This window comes from Camelus bactrianus, chromosome 16 (assembly GCF_048773025.1).
Source record: "Camelus bactrianus isolate YW-2024 breed Bactrian camel chromosome 16, ASM4877302v1, whole genome shotgun sequence".
NCBI lineage: Eukaryota > Metazoa > Chordata > Mammalia > Artiodactyla > Camelidae > Camelus > Camelus bactrianus.
Genome location: NC_133554.1, coordinates 53,113,024 through 53,133,259, shown reverse-complemented (window position 1 = coordinate 53,133,259; position 20,236 = coordinate 53,113,024). Strand labels below are relative to the sequence as shown.

At 47.7% G+C, this 20,236-nt stretch overlaps 1 protein-coding gene and 1 non-coding gene across 19 annotated transcripts in view; one reads left to right on the top strand and one right to left on the bottom strand.

Moving 5' to 3' along the window:
- SLC39A11 (solute carrier family 39 member 11) overlaps positions 1 to 20,236 on the top strand; it is a 351,433-nt gene that overhangs the window by 208,823 nt on the left and 122,374 nt on the right. The gene's annotated exons all lie outside the window — the stretch shown is intronic.
- LOC123615630 (U6 spliceosomal RNA) lies at positions 9,856 to 9,962 on the bottom strand. The gene has a single exon (XR_006723304.1). It is a non-coding gene; the product is annotated as a U6 spliceosomal RNA (small nuclear RNA).

Genomic DNA, 20,236 nt, shown 5'->3' with positions numbered 1-20,236 from the left:
GTGATTTCAGAGTCTCACCATCCCACCTGCCTTTCGGCATCCTCACTCCCGTGTTCAGACGTTGCTCATGGGCCAAGCCAGAGCCGCCCGGGTAGCTTTCTGCTTCATTCGGAGCATCATTCAGAGCTGGGTGTTGGGGGCTGTGCAGTCAGAGGGGCAGGCTTGTTAGAAACAGAGTGGTGTCATTATCGGTATTTGCAACCTTTCTTCAGATTCTCTGCCCAGCAGCCGCCAAGTTAGTGTTTCTGGCGGTTTGTAATTGAACTTCCACGATGGGACAGGCTCCGTCGAAGAACCACGAAGAAGTACTAAGAAGTGGTTTTATTTGGTTGGTGATTTGTTTGTTCTCTTTTTCCTTTTGTGTCTGTTTGCTCATCTCTCTGTCTGGTACCATATACACTGCAGTCGCCAAAGCGTCGGACCAGGACCAGAAGGCAAGACCTGGCTTCCAGGGTGACTCTGGACAGAAAGGCAGAAGCTGAGGAGAAGAACAGTGACTTTTGTTCCTCTGTTGGATGCTACGGGGATGAAAGGAGGGTTGTAGGGTTTTCCTTTCTCAGTTGAAAATAAGAGCTATGCAAAAATACAGCACCATTGCTCCGTTCTCTGCCACTTTCCCTTTCCCTGTGTAAATTCTGGCTTTGGGGGGGGGGGAGTTGGTGGAAAATTCATGGCATGGTTTGCACCCGGTGTGTGAGGCTCTGACCCCTATCCTTATGCTGATCTTTCCCCAGTCTTCTGGTCCTTACTTTGCATCCTGCAGAGAACCTTACATTTGTTCCTCAACCTGCCTATTAAACTAGGTGGGTGGAATTTGAGGTCCTCAGCTCCAGAGCACAGTCTGTATTTTTCTTGCAACTTATCATTTACTTCCACATGCTATTATTTAAGGGAACAAGGGGCCCTCACCACCACGCTCATCCTTCTGAAGGGCATGCTGGGTGGAGCCGGCCAAGGAGATAAAGCCAGACCTGCTGTGGCCCTCATCTGTGGAGCTCCCATGCGAGCGTCCGTCCCTAGGTGCCGACTAGCTCAAGGGAGGGTCGAGTCCACTTGTGATTTGGATTCTTCTGAATGCTTCTGAATGCTTTCTGAATCCAAGAGTGAGTCATAAATACCTCTGACTCCATGATGATCAGTTTTTAGTAGTTTGCCTTTTTGAAGCAGAATTTTTCAAATCCGTTCCCAAAGACTTTTTCCAACCCTGGCATTGGGGGGACGAGGGCTTCCTGTTTCATCTTCATGGTCTTCCTTGCTGTCCCCAGGATTTATCCCTCTTTTCTCTGCCTTGCGACTTAAATTTTTTTTCCTCTGGGAGGTTTTATGTGTAAGGCTCCGCCTTCATCTTGGATCCTTGGTGATGTGGAAATACTTCCTACTAGTTCAATTATGCAGGTTTTCCTGTTCATTCATTTGTTGATTTATTCAGTAAGTATTCATTGAGCATCTCCTCTGTGTCAGGTACTGAGGATATGACATTAGATGGATTGGCGACCCCCCTGCCCTCCTAGAGCTTGTGTTCATATTAGGAGCACTCGTGATGAGCAGAGTGAAAAGGCAGCAGAACCTGCAGGAACTAGTCAGCAGTGAGTGATGTGGAGAAAAATTAAGCCGGCAAGGGGGTGTTGGTGGGGCACTGATATTTTAAATGGGTTGCTGAGATTGTTTACTGAGAAGTTAGTCTGTGAATAAGGGCCTGCAGTGGGTAAGGGGACACACCAGAGGGCTATCTGGAGGAACAGAATACCAGATGGACTGGGAACAGCAGACACAGAAGCTCCGAGGCTGGAGCAAGTTTGGTGTGTTCAAAAAGGACAAAGGCCCCTGGGGCTGGACATCTGCGTATTTTCCTGAAATATTCGAAGACAATACAATTGACCCTTGAACAGCTTGGAGGTTAGGGGCTCCAACCCTCCTTGCAGTTGAAAATCTGGGTATAACTTATTTCCTCAGTATCTACCGTTCAGTTTACCGCCAGGGTGCAGTCCTGCAGTATTTACGATTGAAAAAAAATCCGTGTGTAAATGGACCGCACAGTTCAAACCCATTTTGCTCAAGGGTCAACTGTATACTAATAGGCTGGCGTTTCCCCTGAAATCCCCAAGAGAAGTGACACCCTTTCTATAGTAGTAGCAACAGCTGGCTGTGCAGGTGTGACAGAGTTACTGTATTGCCAAGAGTTTCGCTTGCTGCCCCGGGGGCAGGCGGGGATGCAGGGGTGACTCTTGCCCATGCCCTTGGTGTGAAAACACGACAAGCGCACCGCGAAGTGAAAGTAAAGCAGACTCACCTAGGACTCAGCCCAAACGCATCAGACTCCGTGCAGCGCATCCGCTGGGCTCCCAGTAGGGGTACCCGCGGCCGGCAGCCAGATAGGTCCCTTTAATCGAAAAGTACCTGTAGCTTTTCTCTTTGGCCCAGCTGCAGATATTTCTTCCACCCTAATTACCTTCCCTGAATAATTGGAAAAAAATTATGCGTTTCAATGGAGCATCATACACCAATTACAAATAAAAGGTTTGGATCTCTCTCCCCCTCCTTCCTCATTTTAACACGATGCCGACCAGAGTGAAAATCTTTGTCTTTGAGGGTCTAATTGCCTGCCCTTCAAAGGAGTCAGGGAAATGGGCCTGATTATAAAGCCACCGATAATTGTGCCATATGAGTTGCTGTTCAAAGACCCAGTGGGATGGGTGATCAGGAAGCAATGGCTTAAGAGAGGAGAGAAGATGGAAGCGAACGAGGAAAGCGGGCGAGATTGACGCACTCTTACATTGGAAGGACGTGAATGATTGATCTCGAAGCCTTTCCACCATTTCCCCTGGAAAGCACAGCCCGGCCACAGGGAACCTGCAAAGGGCCCTCTAGGACCTAAGTTCCAGTGACTGTGGCCCCCCAGCACTAAATCCTGACACGCGCAGTCAGACGTTTAGAACTTAATAACATGCTCCTTTGGCTCTTCCCTGCTTGACCTTGGTTTTGGGATTCAGGGGAAGTCAGCCCCTGGGAGGAAGCATTTGGCTGCTGCCCACCTCTGTCTGTAAGTGATCTCTCTTTGTTTATTATTATTTATTCAGCCATCGCCATCCAACCTTCATTTCCACCTGGGGATCTGGAGGTTTCTGGATGTGGCAGGGCACGATGACGTCTCACGAGAACGAAAGGGAAAACCCCCAGGTTTAACTACACAGAAGGAGGTGCTAACACAGGCACATTGAAAGGGCTCCAAGGAAGAAGGAAGGAGATGAGTTAGGAAAGAGGCCCTGACTCCAGGACAGATCAGCACTAACAAATGAACACACACAGACAAGGTAATCGGCACGAGCCACGTGAGTGTGGGAGGACAGGCACACGCTTGGCGGGGTGTGTGTGTCTGTGTGTGCGTGTGTGCGTGCACGCACTGGTGGGAGGTGTGGGTGTGTAAAGGATGGATGGATTGTGGAGCATTTGGCATCACTAGATTTGAATAACTTTTCCATAAAACTCTGTCTCACTTTGCAAGTTTGCTGGCGTATGCTGGGCAACCTCGGAGGATTCCATGATGCCTCTGCCCTCCTAGGAAGTCCTCAGGAGGGTGGCAGCTGTGTTCAGAAAAGTGCTTGCCACCCAGGCCATTGTGAAAACTGCATCTTTCTCTTTCGGCAGCTCTTAGGGATGTGAAAAATGCTCCACTCTGTCTGGCTGTAATTGCACTTTAGGCTGAAGTTTTACCCTGCAGCTTTGCTGGCAAATTTGATAATGATGAATTAAGTGGAATATTTACAGCGTTAATGCGAACAGGATTTAAAATAATGTATACAGTTCACTTAATTACATTCCTTGAAGCTGTCACCCCCCCCCAACCTTCAAACTGGTTCCAGCATCTCGCCGAATTGCACCAGTTTTTCCTTCTCAAAGTCATTGCTGCCTCCCCCTCTCCCGTTGGGCAGGTGAAGGGGCTGATACAGGAGCCAGAGGTTATCAGTCTAGAAAGAAATTTAGGTGTCTGTTTCCTCCTTTCACCTTCAAAACCTTGCTTGTGATTCAAAGGGAGAGAAACCCACTTCAGACTAGCCAGCAGAAGAAAGGAGAATGCGTCTTAAGGACCTCACATCCACGGGCAATGCGCTCAGCTGGGCCTTGTGGGCGCTGGACTTAGAACACGTGAGGCTGATGGCAGTTAGGTCTGAGAATCTGGCAGAGTTGGTGAGCTGTACCCACCTGGTCCGGCTGACCCCCCCCCCCCCCCACCGGGGAACACGGTCGAGCACTCCTGGTCCCCAGGCTCTCCTGCGCGGGAGGAAGAGCCCTGAGAGGACGTGGCTGGGGTGTGGGTGGAGATCTGAGGGCACACCTAGAAGATACAGAGATCTTGGGATGTGGGTCTCGGCTGCCAGCTCCCTTCACCTCCAGGACTCTGGTGCCCACACCCCTGGCCCCAGCACTGGGACAGGAGCAAAACCACTACCACAGGCATTCCACCTGCAGATCTCCTGGGGGTAGGCATCATCTCTGCAGCCGGGGAAGGGGGGTGGCCGAGGAATTTTGGAGATAATTAAGTGAAGGATATCATAGGCTTATTAGCAGGCAGATCTTTTCTGTTTAAAAGATCTGCAAAATGACGCTTCCAGCCAATCAGAAGCAACAATACCTTTGGAGCCACTTAACAATCAACAAAAATCTGCAGGAGAGTGTGGTCCAAGGACCAGGGGACAGAGGGGGTCTCTGTGCATCTGGACAGCACCTGGCGCCCTGCGGGACCAGCCTCTTGGCTGCTTCTTTTGCTTTAGTTTTGAACCAAGATCGAAAATGGATGAGTGGCGATTTGGGGGTCTACCCATGATGCTTTGCGAATGCACAACTTGCTTCCGGGCCCACTCTTTTCAGAGGTAAGGCCAGGACTAATTTCCTGCCTGGGGCCATCTGAGTCCCCCAGCAATTATCCTGAGACCCTTGCAGGTGGAGGAACGGAGTCTGGTTAAGAACATTTGTCCGCCTGTACTGTGAGAGCGGTGCCTAAATGCAGGGTGTCCAGAGGGATCCCAGGGCCCTGCTTGTTGGGGTGAAGTGGAAGGCATCTCCAAGTCTTCTGCGCAGATTAACCTCACAAACAGAGAGTTCCACGTGGGGTCAGCATTTCTCAGTCCGCTCTGCTGACCCCCTCCATTAGAATCACCTTAAGCATCGATTGAAAATGTGATTCCTTCTCTACATTAAACCCGTTTAAATGAACAAGGTAGGTTTTTTTAAGTGCAGGTGTAGAAAAATCTACAGGTTATATTAAGCAAAAAAAGCAAACTACAAAACTAGATGCACTATCATTTCTTTTGGGTAGGGAGAAAAATGGCTGAAAGGGACAGAAATCCTGGTGTTAATCTAATATTTTTTTTTTCCTGGAAGAATACTTTAGGATCTGTGATGACTGGTTACCCAGGGAAGAGAGACTTGGGGGTGCGGGAGGGAGACTCCTAGGTTTCATTTCAGCCCTGTCTGTTCTATTTGTGTTTCTAACCACGTATCTGTATTACTTTTATGCTTTTGAATGTCAGCAGGGATTATCCAGGCCGTGGGATTGCAGATCATTTTCTTTTCTTCTTTATGCTCTTTCTGTAGTAAGAAAATCAATTTTTATAAATACCATTTAAAAAAATGAATCTGCTACTGGCTTTCAGTACCAGATTCTGGTGGAAAGGAGCCCAGGGTTCCATATTTAACATGCACACTGGTATTTGAGAATTTGGGGGATCAGAGCCCACCACCCCGAAATATGCTACTTTGGCATATTAACTATTTGGAGTTGAAGACACTTGAGAAACAGCAGATGCAGGAAGGGCTCTCTGACCTCTCTCCTTCTACCTAAAAATAGAACATGAAATGAAGAAAGAGGCCCTCACTGCTCCAGGAAAGGCAGAAGGACTCCTCACTCCCCAGAGACTCTGCTCAGCCCAGAGAAGGCACTGAGAGGAATCTGCGTAACAGGCCTTGTCTTCTGTCACTTTCCCCATATAGTGACCTTCCCAGTTTGTCATTCCTAAAAGCCTAAGTCTCTTTTCCTTGGTCTTTACATTTCTGTACAAATTTGTTGTTCTTTGTTAAGATGCCCCAGAAGGCCCAGAGTTGTAACCACCCCTGAGTTACTCATCACTAAGCTTCCTCCATGTGGATGCACGCTGTATGTGTTAATAAGCTCTGTTAGTTTTTCTCTTGTTAATCTGTCTTTGTCAGTTTAATTTCCAGGCCCCCAAGCACAGAACCTAAGAGGGTATAGGAAATTTTTTTTTCCTTCCCTACAGGAATCTGGCTTGTAATCCCAGATACTTCCAGATGGACTTCTTGACCAATGCCAGGGCCTCCCTAGTCAGAAAATGCTGTCTGTTGCTTGCTTTTTACTTCCACACTGCGACTCAGGGATGACAGCACTGGGGCACTTAACTTGGGGTGCCCCCTTCAGATGCACGTGCATCCACTGGCTCCCATTCGTAGTGTGTTGTTTTCTCCTAGGCTATGTAACACTTTAGCAACCATCCTTTTCCACCAGTGGGATACACTTTTCCTTAAGGATTCCCAGGTCCTGGGTCATGGGAGACCCTTCAGAGTAGTTTTGCATCTGTTTCTCTAAGACCCCTTTGCAGTAACGTTAGCCTGGGACCCATTTTTACAGTGATGTCCAGGCTGGGGTTTCCCAGTCCACTCAGAAAGCAAGAACTCAGAACTCTGACCTATTCAAGGTATAAGCTCCAGGTCTTCATTTTACAAGTTTTTTTTTTTTCCCCCTCCAGAGACCAGGTAGAACATGTGATTGGCTTTTTTGTCTCTCTGTGCAGCTGGATGGATTTTTTTTCCCTCTAGTCCACTCTTCCACACAGGGACAGAATTTTATGACTCTTGCATTTATAGAATTTCATCTCTTGCCTGATGTGACCCAAGGCCTCATCTTTGCCCCGTTCGGACGGTAACACCCAGAACCTATTCTTGGAACCCTTGTCAGTCCCTAGGCAGCGTCTGAACTGGTTTTGGTGTTTAGGCTCTGGTTTCTAGCTTCCTTATGATGAATGATTCCCTTTCTTGGTTGCATGCTCAGATGTGCATTTGAAACCTTTTTGGTTTGTTTATTTCATCCATCATTTCTAGGTGTTTGTGGAGGGAGATTTTGGTTTTATCTTCATCTTTAATCTTGCTGGAAACCGACATATCTCGAGCAGGAACTTAAATGTACAAAACACTCCTGCTTCCCTCTTGTCTTCAGTTGTTCTCCAGGTCCTGTGGGTCCCAGGTTCTGCCAGGCAGCGAGCCTTTCATCAGTATCATGAGCTTGTATCTTTCTCAAGACTTGTGATTTGACATTTCCATGCATTTGACAAGAAAATGAAAATACAAGCAGATGTTCACGATCCTCAAGACTGGACTACGAGGCAGGTTAGGACTTCTGTTAAGCTGTTAGGCATGGAGGGAAATTTTTGAGTGGGGATTCATTTTATAAGTGGTGGGTGAGTTCATTTGTGAATATTTTGGGGTTCTGAGCGTGCTGGTTTTCCTTCCACCTTGCAGTGTGGAGAAGGCGTGCCTTGATGGTGAGGATCCTAGGACGTGCTTTCCACGTGCGTCTGTCATGCTCAGAACGTGTGTCAGGGAACTCGCACTGCAGGAGCAGGGGGGTCTCCTCGTAACCTTTTCCCAGTCTGTGGCTTATTTGGCAAGCAGGAGGCCATCAGATGTCCAGTTTTTGCTGAGCTCAGCCTGCCCTATGAAGGACAAATCAATCTATGGGAAAAGCCCAAACCTGTTGGTTCACAGGTCTCACAGGGTGGGTGTTGATCTATGTATATCAAGATTGCTTGTGGTGCTAGAAAAAAATACAAATGCTTATGCTCTACCTCTGATTTGCTGAAATCCCCTCTCCTGGGATGGGACTGGGGAATTTGCCTTTTAAAATTCTCTAGGTGATTCTCTGTCCGTCTGTATTGCAGTGTGAGAATATTTGTCCTGGGTTCCTGCAGTGAGGAAGTGATGGGGAAACCAGTGCATTCCTAGGAATCTTTTGGGCAAACAGAATGTCCTTTTGAGATGGAGAGGCTACAGACAGAGAAGAGGGCATCTTAGGCTGCTTTGTGCTTGAACATGGTGTAGGAGAGGGAATCCTGCTCAAAAGCTTCATCAAAAAGCTTATCAAAAGCTTTTGTATCAAAAGCCTTATCTTTGGAGGTGATTTTTTAGGGGTGGGGGGAGGAGATGATTTAAAGCCACTTGGTGACATAAAAAGAAAGGAGGTGGGGGAGAGGGCAGGAGAAAATCCAACTGAGCGTTAACTTCTTCAGGGTTTGAGTTAAAACGTTGCCTGGGTTTCAGTTAAGCCGAGCACATTTCTCCCATCCCTGGTTAATCATGGGTTGCCATGGCAGCAGGCTCACTGCTCTCTGTAGCCCATCCCGGGTACCTGCCTCTGGTACCAGCGTTCCTACAGGCTCCCTGACTTCTCTGCAGGCTGGGGGCTGCAGTGACATAATGGTGGGCAGATTTTGGTGGGCAGGGGAGAACTTGCTACTTCAGGGATTTTACTGTGGGTAAACCCTACAGTCTAATAACTTCCAGAAAAGTGCCGGTTAGCTCTGTCTGGGTCGGATGTTCTGTTCTTGGTCACGTGCTTTGGACTGGCTTCAGGGACTGTATAAGCGAAGGCCTGGCCAGTTATCCCACGGGCAGAGCACCCCTCCATGCCACCTCCCCTTGGCACTCACTCACCCAGGGTTCCTCCGCGGGTTTCCCTTGGGTCCTCCCAGAGCAGGGTTTCTCAGTGTGGGTTCCATGGGCTTTGCACTGACGTTTGTTCCCATGTTCCTGGTTTAGTAAATCAGAGTGATTATGGATTCTGTCATCCTAAGAGCAGTGACAGGCGGAGGAACACATTTTGGGCGGAAGGTGATGTGTTCCATTCAGTGCAAAGGGAGCAACATGATAGTCAGACCCCCCAGGGAGGATTCTCAGTAAGCAGTTGGCAAGAGATCTGGGCTGGACAGAGCAATCCTGGGAGTCCGCTTTGATGGGTTTCCATTGTATTTTCCTGGATCCTTCTTCCTCTCCGAAGTTACGTCATCTGGCGTGCCTGTCACGCCTGCAGACTCCCGAGCCCACCCAGGTCTGCTATGAGTTCCACAAATCCACACTTTAAAATTTTTTTAAAGTCTTTTTTTTTATAAAAGTTATTTAGGTGATATTTCCTTGTAAATTTTACTGTATTGTGATGGGAATACTAATGTGCTAACTACCCCCTTAACACATTTTTAAGTGCGCTCTGTGTTACTGTTGACTGCTGGTGCAGTGTGGTGCAGCACGTCTCCAGAGCTTGTTCATCTTGCTTAACTGAAATTTTATGCCCTTTGATTCTGTGGACAAAGAATGTCGCCCGTCACATCAGTAAACAAAGGATGTTGCAGCCATCAAGCTGTCAGCCACTGCAGCCACCCTCATTTTGTACCCTGAGGGGATTCGGAATGGAAAAAAAAAAAAAAAACAAAACCAGGATACTGACCCTAGAGAGTTAAGGTGCACATCAAAGGAATTATTTCAATGGGCCCAGACTGTTGCATCTTCCCCTACATAGAAAATTCATTAACTTGAGATGTCTTTTTTTCTTTAATTAACAGTAACGTTTTGATGTTTCAACTACCTGTTTGTTTGTTAGTAAATTTGTTTGTTTGCAAAACTCCTATATATCCTGGCTCCTCCCTTCCCTCTTCTGAGCAGTCCCTTAGAGTGATCTGAGAGGTTGCCCCTGGGCTGGAAGTCGTCAGCAAGTCTGCCAAATAAAACATAATTCTCAACTCTTAGGTTGTACCTTTTTTTTTTTTTTTTGGCTGACAATTCATAATTTCTTATTTTAAAAATAGGGATTGCTGCAGCAGTCTGGATGTCATCCTTGCCCAGGGGCCGCGCTAGTCTTCTCTGTATCTTTCAAATTTTGGTATATGTGCAGCCGAAATGACCACAAAAACCTCCCTAAATGGTGATCTTCTGTTGTTTTTTGTTTATTCATTCATTCATTTTGGCATGCTCAAGTTTGAGAACCACCATGAAAGATTCTAAACTTGGCCTGGGCTCAGCTAGGATCTTCTACCATCCAGCCACTCACAGACTGTTCCCACTGTACACATGTGGCCTCAGCCTCCCCAGCCACCTTGTGTAACATGAGCTACAAGGTGGGAGGATGACTGATGCCCCGTCTTCCAGCCCCGTGGTCCTTTTTTGCATTAATGGTCGAAAATCATCTGAACGTCCCTTCATTTTCAGGAAGTCATTTCTGCTTTGAGCTGAAGCTGAAGCATACAGACCTCTCACCAGCCACGTCTCTCCCCTTCTCTGGACCTCTGCTGGATGGCATATGTTTCCCCACTAAAAAGCATGCCATCCTTCACGCTTCCCCGTGGCTGCTAAGTAGGAACAGCATGAGAAAGTGTCTTCCCAGCCTGGCAAGCGTTTCCACTCTGCTCCATTAAATTTTCTCATTTCACCAGGCAGGGTCCACTCCTGAGCATGAGATGAGGTGGCCTCCTTCGACCCCACACTGATTTCGCTGAGAAGTCCCACTCCATCAGCTTCCTAATTTCTTTTATTCTTGCTGTCTCAGAACCAATTTCTTCCTTTGCTCCACTGAGTCCAAGCAACCTCAGGTCAGCAAAGCTACCTTTGCCTGTCAGCCTCCCGTCTGAGCCAGCGCTTCTGCCTCAGAAAGCAGAGGCCTCCAGGATTCAGCCTCCCCGCTCCGGGGTCCACGTGGAGCCCCCGCCAAGGCAGGTGCACGTCTCTGCCTAGTGCCCACTGGATCTGCTACCCAAAGACAGCCACCCTTTGAAGATGCCAAATCTCAACCAAAAACGGCAGAGAAAGAAATGTGTTTCCCTTGCTGGGAGCTGCATTCTGTTGCGTTGATTAGTTTTTAGAAACCCATTTTCCTCCTGGCTCTTTCCCCTAATTGCCTGTGTTTATGGTCAAATCCAGAGAGTAAAGAATAGTGCTTAATTCTTCCTGGCAGTTAGCTGTGTGATGCCATTTCATTAAGCTGCTAAGTTTCCATTTCCAAGGTGGAGTTCTAAAAATATTACATATATATTTGATAAATATGTCTCTTAAATTATAGATATGTATAATTTAAGAAATTAACCTGAAAAAGGAAATATAATGGCTTAATGAAATAGCATAGGTATATTATTTATATAAATTATATAGACCACGCATGTATTTGTGTATGTCTGTCTATCTGTCAATCCACCTGCCTGTATATGTATCTGTGTATCATGGTTTTCTCTGGATAATAAGCAACCAGCCAGGATGCTTCAGGGAAGCTAGTGACCTACTTTGTTCCCACCTCCTTGGTCGTAACATTTTTTCAGGAAGTGCAAACTGGCATGATGTGAGCCTAAGTCAACTACATTAGATGGGTAAGTCTATTTTTTAAAAAAAGAAGAAAGAAAGAAAAAGGGAGAGAAAAAGTGACTTTGTATTCCAAAGCAAAAATAGACCCTCTTAAAGGGCACCAGCCCTCTCCTTTTATTAACAGAAAGTCTCTATTATCTTTAGCAGTAGGTGATCTGTCCTGAAAGTTGAAAATGTCAACAAGGTTGTGGAATTTTGAAAAGTGTCCATGTTACGGCCAAGGCACGGCTCTGCTCTGCCCGCTGGACGGTTGGGATTGGACAGCTCTTGAAAATTCTGCACTAAATCCTATCACCATCTAATTTTTCCTCCTCCCCTGCGAACCCCCTGCTTTTCTGATTTACGTTACGAATGGATTAGGTGTCCTAGACACGCCATTAGCCTCTCCTTTATATTTTTATAAATGCAGTGCAAGTTGGGGATGCGAAGTGCTGAGATGTGGTTTGTGTGGCACTTGCTGTGTGCCCACCAGGGGCCCCCACATCCCCCCTCATCACCTCTTAAGCTGTCCTTGAGGGCGGGTAATACTATCACCCTTGCTTGGCAAACGTGGAAACTGAGGTACGGGGTGGGTACCAAATGACATCCTCAAAGATGCGCGGCCAGGAAATGGCAGAACTGGGATGTGAACTTGGGTGGCCGGGGAAATGGCGCCTTTAAAGTGAGTGAACCCAGAGTCTCATTTCCCCAGAACCACTCTTGCCTGCTTTTTCCTCCCCAGTGACAGAGAAAAAGGGAAAGAGAGAAGCCTGAAGAGGGGAGAAAAGAGGAAAGTGCCAGCGAGCCTGCAGGGGCTTTCCCCGGTCTCCCTGCTGTGTGCCTCCTGCAGGACTGGACGCCTGCAGCCAGACCGCCAGCCACTCAGCCTGTCCACCTTGTCCCCGCCTGCCCACACCCACAGTCTGTTGTTAGCTTTGATTGACAGTCCCCCCAGGAGATTGGGAGAAACTGCCAGACCCCCTCAAAGCAAACACATTGATGATAATTTGGATGTGGGCTCACGTGTGTTCTGTCTCTGTCTCTGTCACACACACACACGCACACAGAGATGCATATGCTGGAAAGGCGAGAAAAGGGAAATTTCTGGGACTCACAGCCATGGTAGCTGGCGGCTTTCTTCCCCATTAATCCTGGCCGGGGAAACAGGCAGCCCCTGTGTCCAAATCACTTTTGCTGATCTGGAGAGTGGGGACGTGGGGGCAAAACTAGCAAACTCGTGCCAGATCTGCCAAGAATTTCCCCGCCGTGTTTCTCTAATGGTGCCCGGGGATTTTCCTTTCCACGCCCCACCCTCCACCTGCTAGTCAGACCTCAGCAGAAGCTTGCTGTCATCCGTGTGACCTGTGCTCTTGTTCACGGAGAGCACCGAGGTTGGGAGAGTGGCTTTTCTTCACTAGTTGGGACCCTGTTCTCATAGAGTTGTGTGGTTTTTTTTTTTTTTTCTTAACAGCATGGGTAGCCGTGCTGAAATTTACCTTTGCACTCTGTCTGAAATGTTTTTCTCCCGAACAGATTAATAGCATGAAAATATTGCTGGGGAAATATTTAACTGATGAAGAAAACAAACCTTTAGAGACAAATATTTAGCGGCATTTACATAATGTGAAGTTTATTTGCATCTCGATGATATTCTAATTTCTCCTTATTTATAAACCCAGGCTGATTGGAAATGGGCCCACCTAACCTACGAACGTCCATCAGGGCCTTGACTTGGCTTCCAAGCTTTGGAGGTCATGCTAACACGGGGGTTCTTTTTCACTGAGTAGAATGCAGGGCTCCTGCCCCATGCAGGTGTGTTCTCTGTGGCAGAATATGCTTCTTGATGACCTGCATCCTCACCCCCAGAAAAGAGACTTTGCTGATCCTTGTCCACTGCTGTGCCGTTTGCCCCCAGGACTTCCATCATCTCCTGGAATTTATTCTTGGTTAGTAAGCTCCTCTGCTGAGATGCAGCTCAACCACCTGCCCCATCCCCACATCATCCTTTGTTACTCTTTATGTGATTTTCTTGTCTTTCTTTCTTTTTTCTTTTTGGTAACATAACTTTCTTTCTTTATTGAAGTAGAGTTGATTTACAGCGTTGTGTTAGTTTCCGCTGTACGGCATAGTGATTCAGTGATACGTCGTTTTTCATATTCTTTATCATTACAGGCACTGTATATAGTTCCTGCTGCTACACAGTGAGACCTTGTTGTTTTTCTATTTTATACGTAGTAGCGTGTATCTGCAAATCCCAGACTCCTGGTTTATCCCTCCCCTCATGTGATTTTCTTGAATTTGGCCAATGTCTGGGAGCTTTCCGTCGTGGTGAAGCAGGGCTTGCTTTCTGGAGAAGAAGAGGAAGGCAGACGGGGACACCTGTGCTGGCTCGTCCACCCTGCCTCTCTCCTCAGCGGAACGTGCTCTGCTCCGGGTGGGCTTTTGGACAGGGTTGACATCTGAGTGACCAGGGCCCAGGACTGGCCCAGTCAAGGAGATCAGCTGCTTTCGGGGGCAGAGTGGTTAATCTGGCCGGAACTCAGGCCAGGAGACCATTGTAAGGAACTGGGGATTTGCATGGGCAGCGAGCCTTGGGTGAGAAGGTGGACCTCAGTTTGGGCCTGAAGGCCAAGTTTAAGTCCTCTTTGCTCTCGTGTCTGTTTTGTTCTGCAGCCTGGAGTGAAGCCTACAGAGCTAACAGTCACCTGAAGTTGGCTAATTCCTTTGAAATTACAGGGTCCTTGCAGAGACCAGGCAAGGCTTGGAAAGTACAGGGTGAGACTGGTGAGCTGAGACTGTCCTGGTGTCTGGAGGTCACGAGCGCTTCAGTGACGGTGGTCTTGGAAGGGTGCCTGGCAACGCGGGCTGATGAAACGGGCAGTCTCAGAGGCTGTTGCTGGGAGGGACTCCGATGCTGTGTGGTCCAGCTGGCAGACCAGCTGCACTGGCCCCGCCCCAGGGCCTTTCCCAAGTGCTGACTGGCAGGTTCCTCCCTGAGAGATGCCAGGTCAATACAGCTGAGGCTGGGGATCTGGATTTTTTTATTCCTCAGATGATTATGACATGAAGTCAGTTTTCAGAAGCACCAATTCAATCCTTTCAGTGATGCCTCTGACAACAGGGCTCCCAGAGCAGGCAGACTCTCCCTAGAACCTGTCCCCACCTGGGAGTGAGCACGGGGGGTGTCGAAGCTGCAGCGGGCAAGGTGGTCAGGTGCCTCCTGAGGCATCTGTGTGGTGGAAGGAAACGTTTGTGCCCCACATGCCTCCGAGAATTAGTAGATGGAGGGGATTTTGGTTTTTAGAGGAGGTGGAGGCTAGGCTGGAGGGGAAGGAGGTTGAGGTGGTGTGGTTGGTGGAAACAGCCCCAAACTGGCAGTCAGGAGAGCTGGGTGTGACCCTCGGTCCTGCTGCTTTGTAGCTGAGCCATCCTTAGCCAGATGACTCAGTCTCTGAGCCTCGTTCTCTTACTTCCGTCCGACTTCTTTTGGTTGCTGATGCCAGGAATCGACTTGACTCCTGAAGCCAAAGAGACTTTTATTGGCTTATTAGTGGGGAGGATTCTGGAAGCTCATGAAATCAGGCTTCAGGTCTGGAGCAGGGAACGTGGCACCACTGAGGTGCCTTCTCCACCTGATGTGTCTCCCTTGTGTCTGGTGGTGTGGCTGGACTTCAGTCCACGGGGAAGGGCCCATGGGCATTATGCATAGCCCAAGGGCTTTGACTGGCTGGCTTGAATCATAAGTCCACCCCTGAACTGGCCACTCTGGCCTGGACACTAGAGCAGGTTTAGGGTTGGGTGTTGGACCCGGAGAGGTCTAATGCTGGACACCACAGTCTTCTCTGTCTGAATTCTGAATCAACTATAAGAAGCGAAGGAGGAGGCAGATGGAAATAAAAATATCACCGTCATTGCCAGTGAAGACTGGCTGAGAGGCAAGAGCTTAGATGTGCATCAGCAGTGGGATTCGTAGTGGTGAGTGCAGAATTAGGCCCACTGGCCCACCAGCTCAGACATGTCTGGGGCCGCATGGGCACCTTGCTGCATGGGAGATTAGACCAGAAGTCATGCTATCCATGGGCACCTTGACATTCAAGGGAAGAGGGAAGGGGTTGAAGCATCCATATCTGGTTCCTCCCCTCAAATTCACATCTCAAGAAACTCCCTCTGTTCCCATGAGGCATGAAGGGCAGGACAAAAGGCCAAGAGTTTTAAAGGGAAAATCCGTCCTCCTGGAACGGAGGACTGGGGGAGAAGCATTCCACACCCACCCGGTAGTTACAAGGAGAAGGCAGAGCTGGGAATGATGGCGGCACAGCTTCTCGGAAGGAAGAATGTTGGGAGAGGGCCAGAGCCAACCCATTCCTTACCTGGATAGGTACGGAATTAAAAGAACCCACCTTGTTAAGTTGTTCCTAGGATTAAAGAAGATGAAAACTTCTCCAGGTGGCTAAACGTCTGGGCCCTTGCGTGGTCCACAACAGGCACTCGGGCAGTGAGAGCTGAACCTGAATTGGGCACAGAGAAGGTTGTAAGGCAAGAGCATCAGCTTCCTTTGGGGCTGCCGTGTGTCACGGGGGCTTGGTGGTGGTATAAGCTTGTGAGAGTTAGATTATCATTTTTTTTCAGGTTGTCATTTACTATCCATGGAACTGGACTTCCCTCCTTTTTGGTTTTTCCCCTTTGTCTCCTGGTAAAGATTAGGTTAAAGTCAGCCTTCTATGAGTGAGAAGTTAGTTAAGACAACATCTCCAATAGGGTTACTATGCAAAAAAGTCCCCAAGGAGATTTATCTAATTCCATTGATTGCATAGTGTTTCCTGGAAATCCAGGCGCACTGAACTCAAGTTCAATCATGGTTATCAAGTCCAGGCCCATCCTAATGGGCCACGCAGGGCTCAGGGAGCATTGGAGGTGAGGACAGACCAGGCTTGGTGCAAATGTTAAAGCAAACATGAAATGAAAAGGCGTTGCGCGAACAGCACGAGGATGCTAGCATGCTTTCTCCAGGGAAGGTGGTGCTCTGTCACTCCTTGAACTCTTATTTAGAATTAGTCAAGCTGACCAGTGACTTCTCTTGTGAGTCACACGTAGCTGGATTGTCCCCATCAGACGCTGGGTGGAACTGGGCAGTTCAATTTCTCAGAGGCCAGGAAGGCTTTGGAATAATCTCATGAGGACCACCAACCATAAAAAAAAAAAAAAAAAAAAAAAAAAGATGAAGAGAGAGATCTTAAAAGTCCTGCTTTTAGTGGTCTCTATTAGGGGCCAGCAAAGTACAGCCTGCGACCAGATCCATAAAATTTGTTTTTGTAAAAAAAAAAAGTTTTATTGGAACACAGACGGGCCAAGTCATTTACGGATTCTCCCTGGCTTCCTCTGTGCTCTAATGACAGAGTTAAGTGATTGCTGTGAAGACAGAATGACCCGCAAAGTCTGAAATATTTCTTATCTGGACCTTTGCAAGAAATAAAATAAAATAAAATAAAGGGGTTTACTGATCCTTGACCTAGATGTTCATAAAATAGATGTTTAGATAAATCAGTGTTGGTCTTTCCATAGGTAGAATATTTTGGGTGGAGGGTCTTCACCTTAAATAAAACTGTAAACTCTTTGAAACTATGTGCAAAACGTTCCGTGTAGATGTGTGTGGGCATTTTTCTGGGAAAGAGCTTCACCGGCTTTGTATTCACCCTGCAAATATTTGAGTACGTCCTCTGTGCCGGCACTGTGCCGGTCACCACAGATAAAATTGTGAGCAAGGCGCCAGCCCTTCCCTCGTGAGTGAATATAAGAGGTGATGGCCTTGCAAACTGACAACAAATAAATGATCCAGTGAAAAAAATGTGAAATATTATGGAAAGTCAAGCTGCAAAAGGACTCCCCCGGCCACTCGCACGTTCTTCCTCATAGACCATTTAAACTGTGCCTGAAGAAAGAAGGGCTTAGAAACCACCCACAAAGACCACATTTCCATCACAGAAGTGTCAGAACAAGAAATATGGGCCCTTTTATGTTTGACCAGCATTTGGCTGATTTTTATGTGGTGATTTCTAATTCCTGTCTCCTGCTTGCTATTATTATTCTAAACACCAAAGCTCACCGGAGGCCTGGAAGTTAATTTGTTGTGCTTGACTTTGAAATGATTTGGTCAATAAGCTTATCTTTTCTTTGGACCAGGAAAGAAATCTGGAGTATGAATTCTTAGTTCTCTGTTTGGCTGCTGGAAATTCTGCATGGTGCCTGTCTGAACCATTGACACGGGAGAATATATTATGGTGTGGAATAATGTTCACGCTTTACTGCTGTGTAAAATCGTGTTTCCAAATAGTATGATCCAGTTTGAAAAATGAATATGTGTGTGTGCGTGCAGCTATACCCACACAGTATAAATATAAAAAAGATGGTCAGGAATTTTTAAAGGTGTTCACCTCTCGGGGGTGAATGGTTTTTTGTTTTTCATTGTGCTGACTCTGTATTTCCTATAATGGGTGGGAATTTTGGCATTGTCAGAAAATATTTTAATATATTTTTTAAGGGAAAATCACACTTTTATTTGAGGGCACCAAAGATGTTGATGCCTCGGGGGCAAATGAATTCGCTCCTCCTTTAGGGTATGTTCGGATTTTATGAAGGGTTGGAACGTGCTGTCTGTGAGGCTCATCTTGGGGGCATTTCTTGGGCTGGAGCAGAGTTCTAGAAACACTGGCCCTGGAAACAGCCGCTCTCCTGCTCGCCAGGGCCGGGTGATTATTCAGGCCAGCCGTGTGGGAGGCTGTCTCCGGAAGCACAGGAGGTTAGTGCTGGAAGGGGCCCCGGCCTCGGTCTAGTTCAGCTCATTCACAGTTGGAAGAAGCAAAGGCCTTTAGGGGTTGGGACTTCCCTAGGGTTACGTGCAGGAGACTGGAGATAGAGTTGGCCTGAGAATTCTACTTCATTGTGTCTTCTGAAGAGAGAGGAAAACCTGGTGCAAGTTTAACATGGACTGAAGACATGAGGACTTGGATGTCTGAGGACATGAATAAAGCTCTGCGGCGGACTTTCCCTACCCGCCCCTGCCAGCTGCTTGGCTCCCGAATCCCTTGACCATTTTGTGACTCTCCCTTCCCCCCCAGTTTTCGAGTCTTGTTGGAAGACAGAGCCTGCCTTTCAGGACAGAAACTGGACTTCCAGCCTCTCTGGCAGCTAGGGGTGACCTTGGCTTAGCCAGTTGGATGGACCTGATGGCAGAGAGGGAGTGGCTAACATTTTGGGGTGCTGGGGATAGAGGTACCACCCTGAGGGCCGTGCGGGGGCATTTTGTGGGCGGGGCAGGAATCCTGGTCCTTGGGCCCCATCTGCGTTCCAGGCGGGGTTCTGTGGCCTTCCTGGGTTGATTCCCTGAGCCCCTCAGGACCCTTCTGATGAACCAGCTGGCTTCTGTCGCCCACCACTGGGGACTGTGCCCGAGAAACTCTTCCTACGGAAGCTGGACACGGACTTCCGTTCTCTTTTGCATCTGGGTGAAGCCTCAGCTCTCTGGCCTTCTCGTAACAAGACAAAAAGCACACCCCAAAGCTTCAGTCGTCCGTGCCTGTCTTGTTCTTTCCTTTTTTGTTCTCTCCAGCGCTTATCCTGTGATCCAGCATCAGTTGTTTGCATCCAGTCAAGCAAGACAATCCCTAAACCAAGAAATATTTGTGGAATTTGAGTCTCACGTAAAGCTTCTTAAAAGCAGCGTGCTTGCTTTAGTTTTGCGGCCCTTGACACGAGAAAGACTTTCTTTTCCACTGTCATTTGCAGAATGTCATGCTGTTTGTTAACACTGGCCGCACGTATATTGTCTTGATTGTAGCAGCTAAGAGGTTTTCATTGATACTGTCATGTTCTGACTAGGATCAGAGAGGGAACGCTAGCTATAAATAGAGAGGCATCATGTTGATTTAGACCCTGTATTGTCCCTATATTTAGACCCTATATCGCTTGGGGAAGATGAGAGAGCGTTTTGGTTGGAAGGAATTTATTTTTCTCTCAAGTCTTCTGCCGGTGGTTACATTTCCTTGTGGTGGCTCCTATCCTATTAAAAAAAATAATAATAATAAAAGGACTTTTACTTGAAGAAAGGAAATGATAGCTCCGATCAAGACAGTTCAATTCCTTTTCACCTTCTAATCTCAAATTCCTTTCCTTTCCCACTGCATTGGGGAAAAAAACCCTGTATGTCCTCAGGTGCTCAGCTGTAACTCAGGGTCAGGTAAAGCCCCGTCTACTTCTTTGGGACTCCTAGTTAGGCAGTAATATTTAGACTGAAGTGAATTTAAGCACAGAGAAAGTACCTCGATTGACTTGTAGCTGGACAGTCTAAAACATCCATTTTTAGAATTTAGTCTTTGTCAGAATTACGTTGGGGTGAGAGTGAAGGGGCATGTGGCTTGTAGAATGCAGGTTCCTGGGCCCTCCTCCCAGAGGTTCTAATTTAATAGCTACCAGGGTGGGTTGTTTCAGGAGCTCCCACCATGCCCGCCAGTGGGTGGTCTTCATTCCACACTTGGAGACGCAGTGGTCCAGGCTACTCACCTTTATTCTCAGAATTAGAGGAGGTGGCAGAGCTGCATTATGTCAAAGGTGCACACGAGCCAAACGACTGCTGGGTTAATATTAGCAATTGGACACGGGCCCTGAAAGAGGTGCTGTCATCCTCTGGGACGCCTCCACCTTGACCGGGTAATTTACAACTGTGTACATCAAGCGAGGAGCCACCATCTTTCCCGGAGAAGCTGAAAGTCCTTTGCAAAGCCCTTGTAAGCATTCTTCAATTCTCCAAAACATCCTTTCTTTAATGAGGGTGCTGGAACTCCTTTGAAGGAAATGT